The 22,900-nt window shown below is 41.9% G+C and overlaps 2 long non-coding RNA genes across 4 annotated transcripts; one reads left to right on the top strand and one right to left on the bottom strand.

Moving 5' to 3' along the window:
• Positions 1-850: 850 nt before the first annotated feature.
• Positions 851-12,818, bottom strand: LOC309528133. Its single transcript, XR_014217553.1, has 5 exons — positions 12,348-12,818; positions 11,441-11,573; positions 9,217-9,331; positions 4,359-4,493; positions 851-1,776 (listed from the first exon to the last, which is right to left on the bottom strand). It is a non-coding gene; the product is annotated as an uncharacterized lncRNA (long non-coding RNA).
• LOC309528134 lies at positions 12,819-20,977 on the top strand. Of its 3 annotated transcripts, none has more exons than XR_014217554.1 (3): positions 12,819-13,071; positions 15,938-16,119; positions 18,309-20,977. It is a non-coding gene; the product is annotated as an uncharacterized lncRNA (long non-coding RNA). The 3 variants fall into 3 exon arrangements; XR_014217555.1 differs by lacking the exon at positions 12,819-13,071 and adding an exon at positions 13,084-13,616; XR_014217556.1 differs by lacking the exon at positions 12,819-13,071 and adding an exon at positions 15,600-15,750.
• The last annotated feature ends 1,923 nt before the right edge of the window (positions 20,978-22,900 follow it).

The raw sequence follows: 22,900 nt of genomic DNA on the forward strand, positions 1-22,900 counted from the left end.
CAACAAAATTTGGGGGCAAAGCTTATAAAACTCTTTTACTTTCTGAAAAGTGCAATGTGGCAATATTTAACTATGACTGTGGTCCTCACATACAGAGGTGCCCTAAACAGATGTAACTGCTGCTGTTCTCTTAACCATAGTTGGTAGATTGCTGGTGGTGTATGGAGTCACACAGTCCCATTTCCTCCTTCTTTTATAAATATAGATTCTCCCTCTTTCTTCCATTGCCTCTTTAGCTAGCAGTACATCTGCAATGATACTCTTTGTGATTAATGCTAGCTTGGTTGCTCTTACAGGTTTACAAACCTATTTCTAATGTTGGTTAGAATGGAAACTATGGTTAGCTAGCATAGGAGCCAACCCCTAGGGGCCAAGGTTCCTTTGCCCCCTCCCCATAAAATATTTGAGGGGGACCCCCGAAGTTAATGGGCACTGCCATTCAAATGCTGTGTGCATGCCATATTTTGTGATTGATTTTTTAAATTCAAGTTGGCACCCCTGTTAGTTAGCAGTTATGGTGGACTGTTGTGGTGGGTTGTGTCCAATTAAGTTGCACAATAACATCTGCACGACAGAACTTTGTCTCCCTCTTCTCCCCCTGCACCCCACAAATCTGGCCCAGAGGGTTAGAAGAACCAGCAGAACCCAAACAGATGAGGAGGTCGAATGGAAGGAGAAGTTCTATTGGATGCAAACCAGTATTCCTTACAGGAGTTACTTAAGCCACGTTTTCTGCAAAGCCTTGGACACAATGCCTTAATCCTCATTCTACTCAAAGGTAAGTCCCACAGAGTTTGCTGAAGGTTACTCCCAGGTAAGTGGGTAGTCTGAACAGTAGTATCTTTATTGACAATTGTAATGAAGAACAAACAGAAAGTGCCTACTCAGTACTTAGCAATGATTTATCCCACCACATAGAAACCACAAGCTGTGTGTATATTTTTTTGTGTGTACCTGGATATTCCTATATTACAGGGGGTTGGACTAGATGATCCTCAGGGTCTCTTCCAGTTCTACAGTTCTGTGCTTTTTTGGTTCTATGATCGGCGGCACTGTTGGTACCATTCTGCCCTCCTCTTGCACTCCAAAACATTTATCAGTAGAAATGGTACAAAACTGGTTTGCATACAAAGTTCTTTTAATAGAAGGCATCACCATGTTGTACTTAATTTCTGAAATGGTGGTGGTGGAGGGGAGGAAGTCTGGCTTAAGCCACGTCTGCGAGCTCTTTGCTGTATCCCATCTGTATGGCAGAGAGACAGTGGTTGTGGTGACTAAAGACATTCTGAATTGAAGACACTCTTCTCTTACTACAGTGGTACCTTGGTTTAAGAACAGTCTGATTTAAGAACAATTTGGTTTACAAACTCTGCAAAACCAGAAATAGTGTCTTGGTGTGGGAACTTTACCTCGGTCTAAGAACGGAATCTGAACGGTGGAAGGGCACCGGCGGTGGGAGGCCTCATTAGGGAAAGTGTGCCTCGGTTTAAGAATGGTTTTGGTTTAAGAACGGACTTCCGGAACGGAATAAGTTCATAAACTGAGGTACCACTGTATTTCACATTTCACTGAGTAACTCTAGAAACAAAGTTCCCATTACTATTAAGCAGAAATATTTTACATAGTAAAATTATCTTTTCCTACAAAACTTTACTTTGTACTTATCTTATTGAGTATCCATTCATAAGAAGCAAGAGAAGGGAATGTTCACTGGGTTAATATGCTTCATCAAGCTGTGTATTGGCCCAAAGGTGGTAGATATCGGTCAATGCAGAACTGTGTATTTTTAAATATAAAGTTTTTATAAAAATAGAAAATATAAAGAATAAACAAACCCCCACACATCTGAAATACAGGAACTGTTTCTGTGCAGTTAATTCCAGTAAACTAGTTATTACAAATGCTTTTATTTCTGCCCAGAATACTGTTGTTGTTGTTTAGTCGTTTAGTCGTGTCCGACTCTTCGTGACCCCATGGACCAGAGCACGCCAGGCACTTCTGTCCTCCACTGCCTCCCGCAGTTTGATCAAACTCATGCTAGTAGCTTCACTAGCATGGAAGGACAGATTGTGAAGCTGAGGCTCCAATACTTTGGCCACCTCATGAGAAGAGAAGACTCCCTGGAAAAGACCCTGATGTTGGGAAAGATGGAGGGCACAATGAGAAGGGGACGACAGAGAATGAGATGGTTGGATGGTGTTCTTGAAGCTACTAGCCCAGAATACTACTGAGTATCATAAGAGAAACTAGTTCACTATTATACAGTTTTCCATATATAAGGAAATAATGCAAAAGAGATAAGCCATTTTCAAAACAGATCAGCTTGTCTCTTTAGCAATGGAAAATGTCAGCCTAAAAATAACAAAGCTCTGTCTGTCCACATAGTTCTCTGCTTCACCTTCCTTGATCCCAGTCCATAAATCCTATGGGGAGGATTTGTGTGACATGTGTGTTCTGCATTACACCCAGTTGGTGTGATTATAAACCATAAATTGTGACTATAATATTTGCATTAAATGTGGAAACTGAGCTGAAACATGTTTACTTGGAAGAGAGTCCTACTCATCATATTTCTAGCATATATGTTTTAGATTACAGTATTTATAATATATGAAATGGCATTTTGGGGAAGAAAGTGAATGTATTACAATACACAGCTCAGCTCCCCCTAATGGTGTTACTAATGCATCTCTATCAACATGGGATATTCTCTGTTGATCAGATCCCTGCTGATGAACAGTAAAGCAGATTTTATGTTATGTGAATAATTGTAAGATTATTATTTAACATCAACATATTTTTTTTAATCGAGCTCACATGGGGGTCCCTTTCAACGTTACAATTCTATGATTCTAAAGAAATTACAATAAGCCATTACTGGAATTCGCACATGAACAGAAAGAGGGGCATTAAATGCACTGATATGTCGTCATTTGGATTCCCGGTGGCATTGTTGTTGTTACGGCCTTTAGAAGACTGGGGTGAAATTTCCCAAGTCTGAATAATGGCATTCTGTCACTTAGTCTGAAATCTTCTCTTCTGCTCTCCAAATGGACAGAGCAATCTTCACTTTCTGTGTATCACTGTTGTGCTGCTGCTAAACAGATTGTCTGTTGTCCCGCAGAGTTGGTCTCATTTCACTAGTGGATAAAGCGATTCTTGCAAATAGCTTGCAAAATGATTTGGGATCCTTTGGGATGAAAGGCGTTATAAAAATGTGTAAAATTATTATTACCAGGGAGAAAGAAAGAAAAAACCCACCACTGTGTGTGCTGTTTATATCGAGCGGGGAATGGGGAGGTGACTGTCTTATGTTAATGAAATGCCTGTTTCACCCTTATTACACTGGAGAAACTGTGGGAAAATAGTTTATCATGTGAAAATACAACACCCATGTTCCTACTATAATACAGCAGAGGCCAATGAGACATGTGGTAATCTAAGGAGTGAGTGTTGATTGTTCAACTTAAAAGATGCTGGGAATGTGAAAGATGTATCTCACACTTTAAAAAAACACACAAAAAACACGGGAACTGCTTCAACTTGATTTTGCCAGGTTTCTTGGGATTTGCAGTACATTCAGCAAAGCAATGGCGTTGCTGAAGTACAACACATTGGAAAACGTAGGCCACACACAGCTGCTGTTACTCTGTTAATTAGGCAAGCATAAAAGTAAGTCAAGATGAAAACTTTGTTGCACTAAGTTCTAGTTCTCACTGACAGTGACAGAGCTTCATGCTCTGGCACCGGGGGGGGGGGGGCGCAGAGAGCAGGCAGGGGCAAGGCTGACATGCATCCTGGGGGTGGGGCGTGCCGCCCGCAGGGGCAGGGCGTGCATCCTGGGGGCAGGGCACCCAGCGCAGGCGGGGGGCAGCCGCATTGGCACCCCACTGGGATCGCGCTGCCGGGGGCGGTGCGCTCCCCCCGCACTCCTCTTCCTCCGCCAGTGCTCACTGAGGTAGTAAAGTCAAAGTGAAGATTTTGGATGACAAAGCTCCTTTAATTCTTCATTTTAGAGAGCAGGTGAGGGCTTACAGATTAAGGTTGCGGTCCTGTGGTCTCTGGGAGGACACCAATGGGGCCAGAGAACTGCCAAATTTCCCACTTTGAGGGGAGAAAGAGAAGCTGATCCTCAGAATAGGAGTCCCTAGGAAACATTGGGAACAGGGTTGTCGACCTTAAGAGCAACCAACTTCCCATTTGGCTGACACACTCCTGGAATGGGATAGGTGGGGGGGGGGGGGACAAACTACACCAGCCTTGGAAGTGACAGAGCTTGTTTTCTTTAATGTAAGGGAAACTGTTTCAAAAACAAAAAAATGGAATATGAGAAATGGTTCATCTGCCTTTGACTCTACCTCCGTCTTTCCTCTTGGATTGCTCCACTCATGTTGTCAATAATGTGAGCCCACATCTGAACTGAGAAGTGCTGTAGCCCAGATCCATAAAGTTTGCCTCCTCAGTGAGAACTAAGCTATCTATCTAAAAATGTTCTGCAAGAAAAGTAAAGACATTTTTTTAACCTTTGTTCCCTTGCATTAAGTTTGGCTGTTGAGATCAGAGCGAAGACTTTGGATCACAAAGCTCCTATTATTCTTCACACTATAGAAATAACAAGATTTGCACTTATGCAAATAGTTACAATACTTTGAAATAATGTTCTGCTAGCTAAATGTATTTTTCAATGTACTATTTAATTATGGATATGCTTGATTTAACACTTAGTACCAAAATGCTAAAAATCTCAAAAGTGCTAAAGTCTACAGGAAGCACAATATTGCTGTATTGTGTGCAAAAGCATTTTAAGATTCTGATTCTGGGAGAGCTTTATTGAAAACAGTACTTAGGTACTTGTCTCTGGGGCCTAGTGCTATACAAGTGTGATACAGGAGGGAGAGGGAGAGAGAGAGAGAGAGATGGCCCTTTTGACACATAAACGCCGGGCACAAGCTAGCTAAAATTATACACATTCAAGTCCCATTGATTTCAAAGAGAGATTTTTGCATTTTTAAGTTGATTGACTTAAAAAATTAATCAACTTTAACGGCCTCAGTTCATACATCTGGCATGAATAGCTACTATTAAGGCCCATTTAGAGTGCAATATCTGAAGGGTACCACAATAGCTACTCCTGGTGTAGACAATGCTGCGCTAGAAGGACCATGGGTCTGATTTAGCAGAAGGTGGCTTCCTAAACAGAATGGCAGCCTTAATTGTGTATCAATCATTTCTTGGATTGGCATTAGAAGCTTTTGTAAATATTCATGGTCAATCAGGATATGGAAGATGAGCATGAACTTCACTTGGGGCATTTCAAATTTTGCAAGTGGGGCTATACCACTTTGCAAAAGAAAAGAAAAGAAAAAGGAAGGAAGGAAGGAAGGAAGAGAAAGAAAGAAAGAAAGAAAGAAAGAAAGAAAGAAAGAAAGAAAGATGCAGGTTCAGGATGTTTTAAAATGAATTTACAAATAAGTTTTTGGGCTAAAAAGAAACAATACCAGAAATAAAGACGGATACTTAAAAGTTATATTGTGTTCCCTATCTTCTGATCATATTACATGTCCACCATGTCTACTTTTATATCTTTTAACACCATATTTTTACTCTTTCACCCCTGCCTCTGTAATTTATTTGCTTCGTCTGATATATTCTGGCACACGTTCAAATAACATAGTAGCTAAGTGAAATAGCATATACTTTCTACATTGCATTAACAGGAATTATTAAGTGGTATTACTGGGTGTTTTTTTTTTTTGCGCACATGCGCATGTGCGCACACAGTGGGGGAGAGAGAAATATGTTATCACTTCTGTATTTGAAATAGTAGTTTCATTTTGTTTTGAGAACTGCACATCTTTCATTCTTAGCTGGTAGGCTGACAAAACCAAAGCAACCTGGATAAAAATGAAGGGATTTCAACCACCGTGAAATACTGTGTGACATAACGGCCAACATAAAGCCATCATTCTCAATGTTTACATTGGTACTGATTCTTAACAGCAGGACATTAGCTCAATATAAAGCTATGCTTTTTCTAAAACAACTCCAGGTACAAGGAGAGCCTTTAACAACCAATCATGTTCCAGTTCTATAAAGAATTACACTACCAATCCAAACTGACATGTACATTAAAGCTCACCTATGGGCACCTTAAATTTTTACTCAAAGCCAGGGATTTACTCATCCCGAGAAACACAACCCCACAATAGCTGTTATGTACATATATCATTCCAGAAATCAATGGATGTTCCAAGTGTTACAGTTCCATACATATCCAATTGTTTTACAATTAACCCAATATGACACCTAAAGAGAAAATTTAAATAAGGAAATTCACATCTCCCAGCGTAAATCAGCATGATGAAAAAGCAAGCATTGACAATGCTTAACAATTTGGCTGCTAGTACAACAGCCTGTTTCTTTGAAGTTATTTATGTCTCTGTAGAGTTGCAGCAAAGGCTGATGTATGCAAAGCCATAGTACTTAATGCCAGAACTGACTAGCTGCCAGCATGTTAGGGAAACAGCATTGTGAAGAGGATGTCCAAGGAAACCCAGGAGCACAACTCGATGTATGTTCACTCAAAGGTAAGTCCCTCCGAGTTTGCTGACTCCCAGGTAAATGGGTAGTCTAAATAGTAGTATATTGATTGACAGAAGAACAAATAGAAAGTGCCTATTCGCTCCTTAGCAATGCTTTACCCACCCCCACCCCCTTTTGGCCTGGAGACTCTTTTACAGCTGCACTGGATTGTACAACCAGGTTCCACTTTAAAGTGGCTTCGCACATAGCAGCAATAAGTAAGACAATGTGGCGATTCACTCAAAAAAAAAAAAAAAAAAGCAAAACAAACCACAACCCCTGATCTGCAACACGACAATGTGCAACTACTGCTGCTTTAGAATATTTCCCAATACTTGATAGCTAAACATACATACATTGGTTCTGAGTTAAGTGAACAATAGGGGCACAGTACAGAGTGAGAGTTCTTAAAGGAAAGCAGCCTTCTATGCCTGATGGCGTGCTTTGAGGGCTTGTCCATCATGCTTGCAAATGACATTTATTTATTTAAAATTGTGAACAAGCTCCTGTCTTTTGTGTGTGCCCAGCTTGCAAGAGGTTATTGCCATCCTGAAACAAGTTATGGCAGTGAACTGGGAATTTGGCAGTCTGGTACTGGTACGGAAAGATTCCTCTTAACCACGAAATCACTTGATTCCAGGCCAAGTGTAACAAACAACAAACTCTTGCATTCACAAGTCAAGAACTAGTGTGGCCCAGTGGATACAATGTTATGGCCACTTTACACATTACATTTTTAGGGATACACCTAAAAGGGTTTATGAGTGCTTTAAAACTGCAGGATGTGAATGTGCCAAACAAAAATTTGGAAACACATATATATCAGTCATTACTGGCTTCTTCTCTCTGAGTGTACACTTGACATCGTTCCCAGACCTGTCTCTGTGTAATGTGTGAAACGGCTCCTAAACTTGTGCTCAAGCTGCATTTCAGCTGCAGTCTCAAAAGCACTTTGTAGGATTAAACAAAAAAATCCACACAGAAATGACTTCTATGCCGGAACTATGAATCCTTCTTGTAGATCAAATGCGACAATTGCATTCATTAGGGTTTGTTCCATGTCCTTTGCTGGGACAGGGCTGGCACCAGGTTGACAAGGCCCTGAGCAATGTTCCTTCCAGTACTTCTCCCCGCCAAGCTTACCAGAGTACGGATGACACTGGGCAGTGGCAGGCAGCAAAGGAGGTAGGCAGCAGCACAGCTCCAGCTGTACTCCCTTGGCCCAGCATTGAAAAGAGAAGCACTACAGGGCAAAGCAGTTGCAGCCAGCACCACTAATATCCTCTTTCTTAAACCCAATTCCTGTAGGCATTGTCCCCAATCAGCACATGGAGGATGGAACCAAAAGGCTATATTAGGTAGGATCTATGTGTCTATGGCTTAAGGAACTATTTGGTCCATCTATTGTCCACACTGTCTGGCAACAACTCTAAAGGGCTGTAGTCAATGTCGGACCATCTGCTTTGGGTGCAGATAGTCCCAGGTCCAATCTTCAGCATCTCCTGGTAGGTCTGGGAATGTCCCTTCTCTGAAACCCTAAACAGCTGTTGCCAGTTAAGTGTGGGCAATACTGAGCTCAATGGAGCAGTGGTCTTGGACTGACTCCATACAAGGCAGTTTCTCATGCTCCTAAATTGGGTTAGGTTTATTTAATTTATGACTCACTTCCTGCAGCAAAAAAGCGTGACAATGATTTACAACAAACGCGGTAATAAAAATACAGAAACATATTGAAAACGTTGGGTAAACACATCCAATCACTTGTGCTTCCTAAAACGCCCGAAAAAACAAAAACATCTTTGCTTGGCGCCGAACCATTGGGGATAAGATAGTGGTGGCTGCACCAGCCTGGTCTAGCGCTTGTTTTTATAGTGCTGGGACATTACAAAAGCAAGACTTGTTTATTTATTTATTTAAAGAGGAGGCTGGCATCAGGTGAGGTGGGTCCCCAGCCTCGCTAGAGTTGCCATATGTCCTCTTTTTCCAGGACACGTCCTCTTTTTCATAGGTAGAGTCATCATAGCGATCCATAGTTAAAAGTTTAAGTTGGCAAATGTGCCCTCTTTTTGGCTCTTCAAAATATGGCAACCCTCTGTCTCACCATGCCAGGTGCTGGTGCTATGCCTTTGCCAAGATGCCACAATTATCTGCAGTTCCAGAGAACTTACATACCACATTGATTCCCCACACTCTTCCCCTGCCCCACCAGCTTATATCCTGCTTCCTGGAAGTGCTCTTGAAATGGCTTCCAAATGTTTAAAAATGCACAAAAATGCTTGCACAGGGAGTAAAGAGACTGCATGCATGGCAATCAAATCAGGCAACCCACAAAGAGGACCACATTATATCCTGCAAAAGAGAACCTTCCATGGATCTCACTTCCTCTCAAACTCCCATTCTTAAGTATTATTGCGAAATCAATAAAAGAAAAGATTGTGTCAGCATTATATAAAAGTTGTGTGTCTCACCTCCTGCACTGCAAATATGGACAAAGATAGCTTTTTATACAAGCATGGATAAAGGGTAGGGATAATTTGTTAGAGACACTTAAATTGTGCACGACTCTTTGTGTCTGTTGTACATAAATATAGGTCAAACAGATTCCCTGAAATAATTGGTTGTGAATGACCTTACCTGAATTGCTGTTGCTTATGATTCATGGAGCTCCAGGCTGTTCGATGGTAAAAAGAGCAGAAAACTGGGCAAGGAACATAATCGTCAGATCATGTAGAAGAATAGCTGTCCATGGCTAAAGAAACAGATATAATAGGCCTTAAGTTTATTTTAGCTTTAGGATCATTTAAATCACAAGGATAGGAAACATATTGTGTCACCATGTAAAAGCCACATGTTAAACAAGGCAAGTTTTAATGTGCCCTGAAAAAACAACAACACCATGCTGAATTTAACACCTTGGGGCAATTTCTGTATTAGCAATTATTCAGAAGTAATCTTTCACCTTTGATGTGTCAGGAGAGCAAGTCTACAGCCAGAAACCCTGATGGCTGAGGTGGGCAAAAGGTACACTCCTTCCCCCAGTGGCTGCTTCAAGCAAAATAAAAATTTGGCAAGTCACATGGTTCTACTACATCATGTGCAGTTTGACATTCAGGTAGTTGAACAGATTGGGTAGCCTATATGTTTTCTTTTGTATTGCTATAAGATTAGAGACATGTTGTATTTTTTTTAAAAGAAACCAGAGATTCAGAAGATGATTGTGGAATTTCCCAGTCAGCCCCTTCCCCTGGAATCCAGAACTACAGACAAGAGCTTCGGTTCCCCCCTCAACCCCCACATTAAGCCCCAATGAGAGCCTTTTAAATGTGTCTGTGGGAAGGGGGGTGTTATTGCTTTGCTGTTTCGTTGTACTTATTTACTTGTTTTTATCCTGTATTTTATTCTAATCTTCAGATGAAGGGCACTATAGAAATCTAATAAATGAATGAATAAAACAAGAGGTTTGCTGCTTACCCTGTGTGTGTGTAGATGAGGACGTTGAGTGCCTAGGAAATTGTTTGTCCCAGGGCTCTTTGCTGGGTTGCACACAACAATATGTCAGTGACAAAAACCTCTTGACCATCATCATCATTATGTACTACAGCACCAGGAAAAAAATTACATGTTTCAGGGCCTTTGTTGTATGGTGGGCCTGACATTTCAGCACCCATGGATTCATGGAAGAATGTAGGCCTCACAAAGAGGCCTTCCATTTGCAGCTGCCACCAATGCAGTTTGGATGAGGAAAGAGGCTGAGCTCATGAGTTTTGGGGTACACAGAGGAGTTGGGCCTGGGAGAGGAGTTTGAGCCTTCCTGGTGATGTCATCAGGAGCGGGACAGGTTTCCAAATACAGGTGGCAGAACAATGTGGCAGCTTGGTGGTAGAAGTTGGGGGGGGGGCTGCTCTCGTGCATACTTCACCATGCATTAGAAAATCTAGATAATAAGGATAGTTCATTCCACTACCAGCACAAGCCAGGCAATTTCTGATATAATCTTTTATTCTATTATTCATCAATAATATTTTTATATCACTTAATACACATGATCTCTACGCACCTTTACATCTGTTGAATGATTTATAATGATTCCTCTGTGGGAAAATATTTCATGTAATAGGTCATCCCCACAACATGCCTTAAAATGATCCTGTGAATTGAAATTACTTTGTACTTAAGCAAAATTTCGCCAAAATTATCATCTCAGGTCTATTAGCATCTTATTTCTTCTGAACAAATACCATGCCTTTTGGTCTACTGGTAGGATTCCCATCATCGTGTATACCAGACCCAATTCAGGAAGGGCAAAGCCTGATAGAAAGCAGTCTTCCATGTATGGATCCCGTTTCTGAATCCCACACACAAGGATGGCAGCCCTACCAACAGACTCCCTTTACTGGTTTCTATGGATGCTATTTTTCTAGAAAAGGAACTGGGACTCACCATGAATGCCTCCCTTGTTCTATTATAATGGCAGTGGCACCCACCTGAGAGGTTCCAGAACTGAGTTCCAGCTGAAAAATGCCCTGGGCACACTGATTTGTGCTGGATTGGGTCTGGGTGAACAACCCCGAAAAGATTGCCAGCATCGCCAGCTTTGACAGCACTTGCCTGGGAAGGGTCTGGAATCCAGGCTCCTCTCCTTTCCAAATAGACGATTTGGAGTACTGCTAAGCATTTTGGTGTGAAAGGGTCTATGCACAAACATTCCCCAGGCAGATTTGTGGCTCTACACCCAGATTATTATTATTTTTTAAGTTATGCTTTTTATTAAATTGGATAAAAATAAGGGAAGACATGTTGTTTGATCAATTGCCCTGATTAAGTACAGATTAAAGTCTGTAACCCAACACATACTTACCTGAGAGAGAGCACCATTGAACTCAATGGGTCTTTCTTCTGAGTGTGTGGGATTGAAAAAGCATACCAGTTAATCAGCAAATTCCTTAGTCTGGGTTGTAGAACAGGCTCCTTTGGGACTCCCCAAGGTACTTCTGGTAAGCAAAGGAAACACATTTACAATGGTGTGTGTAAATCAGCTTTATTTTATTTAAATGATGTGTGGTAGAATCAGATCTTAAGCTTCATTAAGGATCCTCAACAAGCGCCTTCTTTGAAGTGTTTAAGTGTGCAAATACAACTGGTTAATTAATCGATCAAACCAGTTAAAAGCCAGAGAGCAAACCAGCTAATCCCTTTAAATCGCTTAGCACTTCTGCTCCTGTTGCATAAGGGGGGGGGGGGGAATAAGGCACGCCTTGCTTTAGCAACTTTTGGCAAAGCGGCTATCTGCGGGGAGGGACTTAACCGAGGCGGCTGTGAAGGATTCGCCCTCCCGCCCTCGGCCAGACCGAGCTCACCCTCGACAAAACATGGAATCATGCTGGAAGATTTGCTTAAGGGGGAAAGGTCCACTCCTTTTTTCAACATGTTGTAAATTTGCACAGCTTCACTGATTTTGATCTAGTTGCATGAAGCTGCTTAAAAAAAAAAAAGTTAAGCCAAGACTTTATCTCAGTCTCCTTCAGTGTTCGTGAGAAGAGGAGAGAATTTCCTTGATCTCTTTTCTCTTTCTCTCTTTGCCCGGGGGAGAGCAAGGCGCTCCGTTCCTGCCGGCGTTCTACGTGCTACAGAAATCCAGCCCGGATTTTGCACGCAGCCGGACTGTTCCTCTGGTTCAATCTATTTTTCTACTGCAGCTCAGAGAGTGACTGAGGCAGAATCACACGCAGTCACAGGATCAGTGGATCCTTGCACCATTAACTTACATGCTCCAGACTTTAGAGGAGCTGCGGAATTCAGTGCCCAACTACTTTCCGTCGCCTACAGTTGAAAGCTGCCCCACTCCAAAGCTGGCCCACCGCTCTGCAGCTCAAAAAGCAGGGTAACAAACCACTTTGTGGGAGCCTGAGAAGCAGGGACTATTTTCTCTTACTGTGTCCTCTCCTGGGCTGCTGTAATGAACAACATTCCTAGGTTGAAGCCTCCTCTCTGCTTTGTGCCTATTAGCTGTTCCCGTTCCCTCCCTCTGCTGCTTGTTTTCCGCCCTAATAAAGATCGTACCGGAAATAACCATTGCAGACCTGCTTGCGAAGTAACTAGGAGTTGGAAGTTAAGTGCTTAAGCCTCGGGATCTGCAAGGACGAATGTTTTGGACAGTTAACATAATTGTTTCTCCTGCAAAGTGCCAGCAAAAAAGGAAGGAATCAGAAAAAGAGGGGGGGGAAAGCTGTGTGCAATTGCTCCACATACATCAAGAGTTGTCGGTAAAATCAAACTGACGTCATCTCTGTGTAAAAAAGAGCTGTGTCTTTTGTTCTTCTCCCCCCCCCCTACCGCCCTGTATATCAAGATTTAAAAATCCACCTCCCGTTTATGCCACGTTAATTGCAATGCAAAAGGAGACCTTCCACTAAAACTTGCCTAGGCTGTGCTACATTTTAATGAATGCAAGCCTGCCTTTTGATCTCTCCGAGTCAGTTGTGCCGGAAGGTTAGTTGCATATCCTGGCTGGGCTGAAATTCGATCAGCAGAGGGGGCAAAGAAAAATAAAAAGAAAAGCACTTTAACGGGAATCAATAGAGGATCATAGGGTCTGGGAAGGAAATACGTGTTGACTAGGAAATTTATGCGAGGGTTGTTATACATGCATATATATTACACACGCACCCATATGTACATGACTTGTGGTGTGTTTTTTTTAATTAGCCCCAACTATAAATACGCCCAGAGACAATGAAAGAGAAAGGCGGGGGTGGGGAATCCAGCTTGGCTGTGCTTCGTTGTGTTTTAGCTCCAGATCGAGGAGTTCGTGCACCGCTTCCAAGCACAGAGCATACATTTAAAGCGGCATGCTCCGAAAAAGATCGCGGATATTGCAAACGGGTCGCAATAAATTAAATCTGTTTACTCTTGCGAGAGACTTTGGCTCGCCCCGCCCTCTTCCGTCCGTGGTGTTGTCGTAAGAGAAATTCCTCTGAGTTTGCACTCCTTTTAAGTTTTTACTCTCCGGAAAGGGGCTTGGGCAAGAGCTGCGGGTGAGGCTAAAGGAAATTCTTCACTTTGAGAAGAAAAGATGATTTTCATGGCACATTTTTGAAATCGCTTAGATGCCCCTCCCGTATTTAAAAAACAAATAGGCACTGCTCAGCTTCTACACAAACAAGAGACTTGATTAGCATAAAAATAAGCCTCCTTTCCCTTTTTGAATTCGTCTAAACGCACATTACTGCGCCCGTGCGTTCGGATTACAGTGTGAAGGAGATTGTCTTAAAAGTTTGAGAGGTCAGCAGTAAGATCGGGAGTCACACATAGGGAATGGTTATTTCATTCTGTTAATTCAACACAAACACGCTCCCAATAAATAAATTAGGACCTTCAGAATTAAAAGTGTCAACTGGTAAAATAAAGCATTATGAGGAAGAATCAGATTAAACAACATTTACACTGTAAATTTTACACAGTCAATAAAATAAAACCAGTAGCAGGGACAAGTTAAATTCACAGTGCATTATTAATTTTAATCTTATTTTTTAGTTACTCTGGACTCTTTCTCAGTGCTGGATATTATTAAGATTTTGTATGGAAAAAGACATGCAACAAGATACATATTTACTCAGAAGCAAGCTCCACTGAGGTCTTTATTCACAATTAAATGCATATAACTGCAGTGTTAGGTTGTAATCCTAACCCCATTTACTTGGGAGTAGGCCCCTTTGAATTCAGTAAGACTTACTTTTGAGTAGACATGGTTAGGATTGCACGTTGCCATTGTTATTGTTTTAAATTACACAGATCTTCTGGGGCAAAAACAAAACCCAGTAGAGACTCTGATTGGTCCTCACAGGTCCCTAATAAGTAAACAGTGAGAGGTTAGGAAAACCATTGTGACTTACCTTCAGTGGCGTAGCGTGGGTTGTCAGCACGCGGGGCAAGGCAAGTAATTTGCGCCCCCTAACCCGTGGATTTGCGCCCCCTAACCCGTGGATTTGCGCCCCCTAACCCTAACCCCCAGATGTTGCGCCCGGTGTGGCCGGCCCCCCCTGCATCCCCCACGCTACGCTACTGCTTACCTTAGCCAAAGTTGTTGATTAATTTTAAAATTAAGTCCAGGCACTGGTACAAAGTCAATAGGAGACAAACTGGATGGTGTTAACTGTTGGTTGAGAGGGGTGATTTTCTTATCCTAGTTCTCTGAGTAGTGGAAGGTCAGAGGGCCTCTCCAGATACCTATTAATTCATCCTTCACCCTAGTCTCTTGTACAATGTTGACCTGGTGGTTAGACAGTGCATAGTCTTTACTGAGCATTTGTTCTGATTTATTTCCAGATCGGGAATATGATAATGATCATCATCCTGATTTGTGGCTTGTATATGCATTTTCCCATTAATCATTTGTTTGTCCCGCATTTTTCAATGCAGTTCCCTGTCACTTTCCAAACTGCAAAAATCAAGGTTCTTTTTAAAAAAGTGGATTTGTTGTACTGGGGTGACAGAACGCTTTAATCCAATTTAATTTCACACAGCTAAAGATCCAGTATGTGCTTGAATCTCTCATGCAAAAGTCTGGAGACACCCTGAGTGACTTTAAAAAAACAAAACAAAAAAACCCCCCCACACACCTCCAATTCAGGAACATCCAGAGAAACAACCTGTGTGACTTGAAAGCCTGCATACTGTATTGTGAACCCTAGTTGGCCCTAACCAAATTTTGCTACTGTAAATTTTGTAATCATAGGCCAGTACAGCTACTTGATTCTGATGTCCTTTGGAAACAACTAAATCTAGAAGTTTAAGGATGGAATCAATATCAAACCCAATTTAGAAACATCTATTTTTTGTTTTAAAAGTTTTGAAAATCATGCTAAAGTATAGTTCAGTGTAATCTGAAAGCCAGCATGGATTCATCCTTTTAAATGCATTGTTCTACTATCCCTACGGAGAGAAGATATTGGGGCTTAGGATGTGTCTGTGCTGCAGGCACAAAAGTTCAGAATGAAGACAAAGGTTACTATGGGGGGGTATATTTGTTCAGATGTTAAAGAGTTAATTTTGCTTTACAGATTCAGATTTTCTGCAGTAAACTTCTGAAATGATGCACATTAGACACTGAAATTATAAAACAAAGGCATATCCTTTCTTGCCTAGTCTTGAGCACTTGCATACGTGATTGTAAGTTTGTGTGTTGTTTTACTCTGACTTATTTTTATGTCTTTTCTTTTCCCCTTTTCTTTCTTTTCTTATTTACTTTAACTCGCTGTAATAGTCTCAATAAAATATAATAATAATAATAATAATATGCTGATGTTTGTGCTAGTTTTATATGTTTTTGTTTTGTATTTGTTTCTCATGATTGCAGACATTTAACCCTGCTGCTGGTCCCTGGTGTGAGTGTATTCTGTATTTTTTATCACCACCGTCCCTTTCAGTTGGCTCCTTTATTCATATAGCTGATGTGATGCATTAAGAGGGGAGAGAATCTGAATCTACCAGCATGTGAATTCACCAGAAACAGTGGATGAAGTACATGTTTAATCCTAGGTGATGACCTTTATTAATTCTCTATTACCAGGCCCTGTTGTAAAGCGGGGTGGGGGGTTATACTAACATTCCCAGTGTTTTGCTACAAGTAGTAATTTTTGTTGTGGGAAACCTGTCTCTTAGATCAAAATTCACTACTTGGCTTTATTGCCAGGGGTGGGGAGGAGTAGCAGGGCCCAAGCCACATTTCATTCAAAGGCCCCTGATACCTAGTAGGGGCTGATGTCATCGCTTTCTGCAAACACTAGAGGCCTCTGCGTAGTAACTGCTGCCGTTTGTGTGCATTGGTGTAGCTGCTGTGGGGGAATTGGTAGCCCTGTCTTCATCCTTGGGGAGATGTGGGTGACCCACATGTGCAGACCAGAGCCAACTCATGCCTGCACAGAGGCCTGTAGATGGCAGCGCAGGCTGACTCTGCCATTGGCAGAGTGCCTGGAAGTCTCTTGAGCCAGGATCAGGTTGCAGAGGAGAGCAGGTTTGCAAGTTTGCAGATTCAAGCAAACGAGCCAGGTATTTTGGGACACTTGTGATTTCCTAGAACCAGGTTTCAGAGATGAAATCTTATTCTACGGGAAACAAACAGCAAATATATAAAAGGCGGCACAAGAAAGAGGAGGAAAACATAGAAAAGGTTAACAAAACAAATGGAGCAGGGGGCAAGCGTGTGGAGAAAACCTAGCGTATATTTTTGGTCTACCAAGCAACCTTTTCACCCCCAGGAGTCACACATGGCAATCTGGGGTTGCCATTTTCACACCCATGTTTACACTCACTGACCATCTCTCAGATACGTTCTTTCTCTTGCACACACAATTGTAGTAAGGCGGAAGGTGCACAGGGAGAGGAATCTGAAAGGCTTTATTTTCCCCATCATCATCATCATCATCATCATCATCATCATCACACTCTCCCCACCAGGCTGTTTGGCAGGCTGGGAAGGAATCTGATTTACACAAGAAAGGAAGGTACATATTAATGATAGCCCCCACGCACGTTCCTCTTCATCACAATTGCACTGCCCCCCCCCCCGCCAATTGATAGCCTGGGGAATGGGGCAGTTGTTAGCAGGGAGAGGCATGACCACTTGTGCCAGGTCACAGGCCAAAACCAACTTCTGTGTTGCCCACATGTGTCCTTGGCCCCATGACAGGGGTAATGAATAGACATAAAGAGTGGGGAAATCACAACACATTTTATATTGGACACAAACATTTATGTTTCACACTCCTGGCATTTGTAAAGGCTGGTCTTTGCATGAGTCAAGGTTTGTTCCATAGCACTGAAGTATCTGAGGAGCTCAGGAGGTATGATGGCCTCTGACGTTTGATGGTATCTGGGCAAGATTACTTGAGTGTGGCTGACAGACGTTAGCTTATGCAGAGGTTCCATTAATTTCAAAGCATTTACAGCCTTTCTGAGGCTCGCAGCATCAATATCTCTTGTCCAGATGTTGCAATGCATCGCTGCAGAAGAGCATCATATTCTGTGGGGCTGAGGGCTTAACACCCTAAACACACATGGCTGAAGAAAGAACCCGATGGCAAGTTTTCACAGAAAATGTTTTTTCCTTTTATTGATTCATGTCTGAACTTCCATTAATCCTTTGTAGCTCAAGGAACTGTATACATTCATTCAGCTGACAATTTTGAAAATGCCAGCCTTCTAAAGGTTAATTACGTTTTTACATATTTGTTTGGTGCATCGTTTATTTTACAAAGCAGAACTATTGTAAGTGTCTCTTTTATATAAACCCTGTGTCAAAATATTTCAATGGGTTTTGCATATGAAGGAAATACTACCTGTACATATTACAGGTAAAGAGAACTCTGTGGTAATCAGTGGATTATGGAGTGTGAATGCGGTGTTCGTAGATCCCCTCGCTGTTCCAAAATAAAGCAGATCAGCATCTCTCTGGTCCTCCAGTGACCTCCCCATTGAATCATAGAAGGAATTCCACATTATCTGCTGTGAATGCTGGCCTTTCCCAGAGGCTGGTTATATTCATGCGTGTAGAGCTTTTGATTAGATCTGCTGTTTTGCCTATGGCAGTCTCTGCAAAACACCATTTCTCTATACATCATTTGAGCATTAGGTGTGATAAGATTGCCACTCTTTATTATATAGTATAAAACAGGGGCTCTCTTCTAAATAATCTTTTCTCCTGTCTCTCCTCTGCTCTTGTCCTACAGGGAGGTGAAAAAGAAAAGAAAAAATGAAGGTGGTGAAGGGGGAAAACCTTTCACCTCCTTAGATGCAACAAGGAACTATTTTCATTTACAAAAGCCAAAGCATGCTACATCTCACATTGTTCTAGGTGGAAGAGAAAGATGAAAAAACAATGTTATTTATATTTATTTATTACATTTACAAAGCACCTTTTGCTCTAAGGAGCTCAAGGAAGCATACATGAATCTTCCTCCTAATTTCATCCTGAGGTAAGTTAGGCTGAGAGAGGGTGACTGGTCTGAGGCCATCCAGTGAGCTTCAGGGCTGAGTGGGAATTCAAACCCTGATCTCCCGGATCTTAGTCAAACACTCTAACCATTACTTTACTTCACCTACATGAAAATTGAAACATTTTTGATCCCAGAGGATGGTCTACGGCAGGCTTCCTCAACCTTGGCCCTCTAGATGTTTTGAGACTACATTTCCCATCATCCCTGACCACTGGTCTTGCTAGCTAGGGATCGTGGGAGTTGTAGGCCAAAAACATCTGGAGGGCCAAGTTTGAGGAAGCCCGGTCTAAGGGCTTGGGCACTCTGGCTAGATAGAGACCCCTAGTGGGGCACCTTTTGGCCATAGTGAGCCTTTGGAGGAAAGGTGAGCTAGGAGAGTAATGAACATATGAAGCTGCAAGTGTACTGGGCCTGCCCTGCATCCCTTCCCTTCCTTAAACTCCAGCTGTCTTTCACAAACTGTTTGGCGGTGTGCCAAGGAGTTGATGATGAAAGGCTGCTGCCCTTGCATCTATTATTGAGCCCCAAATGAGGCATCTGGGCTGGTGCTTATTTAGATGGTTCAGATCAGTTATTTGGTATGGCAGTAGTGAAGGAGGAGAGACAGGATATATTCTTGGGAAGCAACAAAAATTGATCTGGTTGGCTTCTTTCATCCAGCAGGATAGGGATTGGCTCAGTTAGGGATGAAAACTTGCTTCCGTTGGTATTTAAAAGAAAAATTACCTGATTCACAGTTTGTGAAATAATATGTGAACCAAAACACAGCCATCCTTTGCAACCCACACTTTTGCAGATTACCATCCAGCCAAGTGATGTGTGCAAAAATACTAGGGTTAAATGTGCATATATTAGTAAAAATAACATAAAAATACATGTGGGGGAATTGCTTTGCAAAAATGTGTGTATTGGACAAAATTTCATTTTGTATTGGACAAAATGTGAACTATGGGAACAGTAGCTCTAGGAGGGACCCTTAATAAGCTACATTTCCCAGGATCATTTAGGGGAGGCCACGACTGTTGAAAGTGGAATCATAGTTATTTAATGGTATGGTGTGAATATGGCCAAACATTTGGGGCTACATAAGCAGGGCTGGCTTTCCCTTAAGGCAAGGTGAGGTGAGCACTTTGGGCAACAGCATCCACAGAGACAGCAGATCCCAATGTAGATCTTTACTCCCCTCTTGTACCTGATGTAGATCTTCACTCATCCATTTTTCCCTGGCAGGGAGGGGACTGCCATTTTGGGGTCTGCCCTGGATGCCAGAATGTCTTGGGCTAGCTGTATACATAAGCCTTTGTCAACGCAGTGCCCTCCAGGTGCTTTGGACATCTGTACTAGCTGGGGCTGATGGGAGTCGTAACAACAACAACAACAACAACAACATACTGCCCTGTACGCGGAAGTCTCAGGGCAGCTCACAGAATAAAATCAAACTATACAACTATAAATACATAATCAAAATGAAAACAACCCAATAATCCCCCTACCCCCCCCCCCAAATATGGAGGTCACTGGGTTGTTGAAGGCTGCATTACATGGATTTACAGAGTTGAATCTGGTTGTGTCCTTCTGCTTCCTGAAGAGCTTTTGATCCACTGGATGTGCCCACTAATGGAAGGAGGAGGTGGGGCAATTTCTGCTGGTTTGCCCCCCTCCTCCTGCAGGTAGTTGTATCACCTTCAGCACTGTTCTGGAAGGCCTTCCAATGCTCTGGAGTAGATGTGGTGGCGCGAGGATGGAATCAGCCAAAAACCTCAACACTCTTCTTCCATGAAGTTGAGGGCATGTTCTTTCATATGTGGTGAACCTGTAAAAGGGTAAATGAATATTGGGAAATAATTCATAATGAATTGAAAAAAAAAGTTTAAAAGCACTTGCCCCCCCCAAAACCAGAGTCCTTTTTGTTGGGAATAATTCAGGCAGAAATTCCCAGGTGTCAGAAATGGTTATTTATGTATGCCACTACTGTGGCCCGTGTTTCGTTAGCCCCCAAATGGAAAATGAGTGATGTCCCACCTAAAGAAGAATGGCAACTTAAACTGATGGAATATGCACAGCTTGTAGACCTAAAATATAGAATAAGGGAACAAGAAGAACATATGTTTAAAGAAGATTGGAAAATGTTTATTGAATATATGGGGAGAAATTGTGTATACTTGAAAACACTGACAGCATTAAGATAAATTCAACAGTGTAAATAAGTTTTGATGGAAGTAATAATGAAATACTGAATGGTTTAGTTTATGTAAAATATGCAGGGATTTATGTTATGGAAAATGAACCATGGAAAGAGAAGAAGAGAAGTCATTGATATTTTAAGGTTGTTTAAATGAATACTCTAAATTGTAAATCAGAAAATTTTAATATATATGCATATACACACTCTTCTCCTTCCACAGGCAACTCTTTAAAGAATATGGCCTCCACGTTCCTTTAATCATAGAATTGTAGAGTTGGAATGGAACCACAGGGCTCATTGTCCAACCCCCTGCAATGTCGGAATGTTTTGCCCAAAGTGGGGCTCAGAGCCACGACCCTGAGATGAAGAGTTTCATAGCATTCATTCTGCAAACTCTTAAGCCAGACATCCATCCATTGAACCTCTTTATCTTAGCATTGCATCTCTCTGGGCACAAGGTGTTAGATTAGGTAATTGGCCTTGGAGAGAGAAGTGGTCAACCCACTTATCAAAAGCCACACCCCCACTAATCTGAAAGCAAGACACAAAACAGAACTTTTATTTTATTTCTTACAAATGAAGGCCCATCTATCCTTGGCTGTGTCAGCAGGGATAGCCTGTTTTTTCCAGCATTGGTTGTTGACTTCCCCTGACACCATATCACAACCCATTAGTGCTAGAATCTGACAAGTCCCGCTGCAACAGCAAAATGGCAAGTTCTTAAAAAAAATGTAGTACAAGGGGACAGACAAAAACAGCGTTGGTGTAAAAAGTTGTTGTTTTTTAAAAAACCAACTCCCTTAATTCTTGATGCTTAAAAAAAAAAGAACGCTAATATTTTTTCTTTTAACCCTAATATGAAGTGGTGTGTGTACTTAATGTATTGCTGTTCTTGTTTAGAATTTATGTTTTAGCCAAGGGATTGTATTGACATGGTATATTAAGAGGATCCCTTTAGATGGTTTCGGGAAATATTTTGCTGATGCTGTTACATTGTACGTTTTATTTTCATGTGCTTCAGATAAATTAGCGGCTTTGCAGTGGAGTTCCAGATGTCTCAAAAGGAATATCTTTGCTGTTTGTTAACTGAGGTAGATGGTGTGTTGTTTTTTTAATACTGTGAAGTTATATAGTGATTGTCTGTATTGTGGAAGTTACAATAATGGGAACAGCAAGCGTTCCTAGTGATTGTACAGATGATTGCCCAGGGGAAGATGATGACAGCCTCCATAGTTCCAGTAGGCCTTGTACATGCAGAGATACAGGGCCTGAGCAAGGGCAGGCAACTTGTCAAAATCGTAGAGCCAAGGTCCCTGCTTGATATTACTCTAAGGGCTGCATGCATGCTGTATGCATTGCTGTATGAAAGCCCAAGGGATGCTGAAAGCAAACAAATGGAGCCTATTAGCAAGCCACTGACTGTTGTTAGCGGCAAATGGTTAAGGGGCAGCAGCAGGAATAACAGCAGCAAGGAGACAGAACCTAGCGCAACGCAAAGGCAACTCTGAAATGAAGGCACCGGGCCTTTATTTCTAAATCAAGGGGTGAAAAGGCCCAAGCTTGCATGGGATTGTATTGACTGGTGTGACCCTCCTTACCCCTACATGTGTAGGTGAAACAAAAGCACCCTGCACACGCTTAATGGCACACTCTTGCTTTGTACTACTTCACATGCTGATATGGTCTGTGGCCTAAGTCAGTAAATCCCATCCAGCAGTTACATCTTCACATGTTCCAAGCCTGATTCCTAACACCAAAACAACTAAAATGAGATGAGAGGTGAAGCTTTGACTGGAGCATAAAATGGACCCAAATATTAATGTAATAAAGTTAAATTGTGAAATGTTTTATTTTCAGTGTGGTTGTCTCTCTCTCTCTGTGTGTGTGTTTCACGAAGGTAGATGAAAAGTCATATTCGCTGGCTGAGAGATTTACAAAGCTACAGTGTGATGATTCTGGCAATTGAAAAACAAAGAACTTTTGTAAAAACCCATGTGAAAACATGGGATGATCCTGGCCTGCTGGAGAAGGCTACTGCCATTTTAAAAAGCGTCAGACTCCACTGTGGGAGCCCACCCAACTTCCTAAACATTCTTTGTCTTGAATCCTACAGAATACTTGTGTGAGTGGAATAAACTTC

Source organism: Podarcis vaucheri, assembly GCF_965113315.1.
Source record: "Podarcis vaucheri genome assembly, chromosome: 3".
NCBI classification, from domain to species: domain Eukaryota; kingdom Metazoa; phylum Chordata; class Lepidosauria; order Squamata; family Lacertidae; genus Podarcis; species Podarcis vaucheri.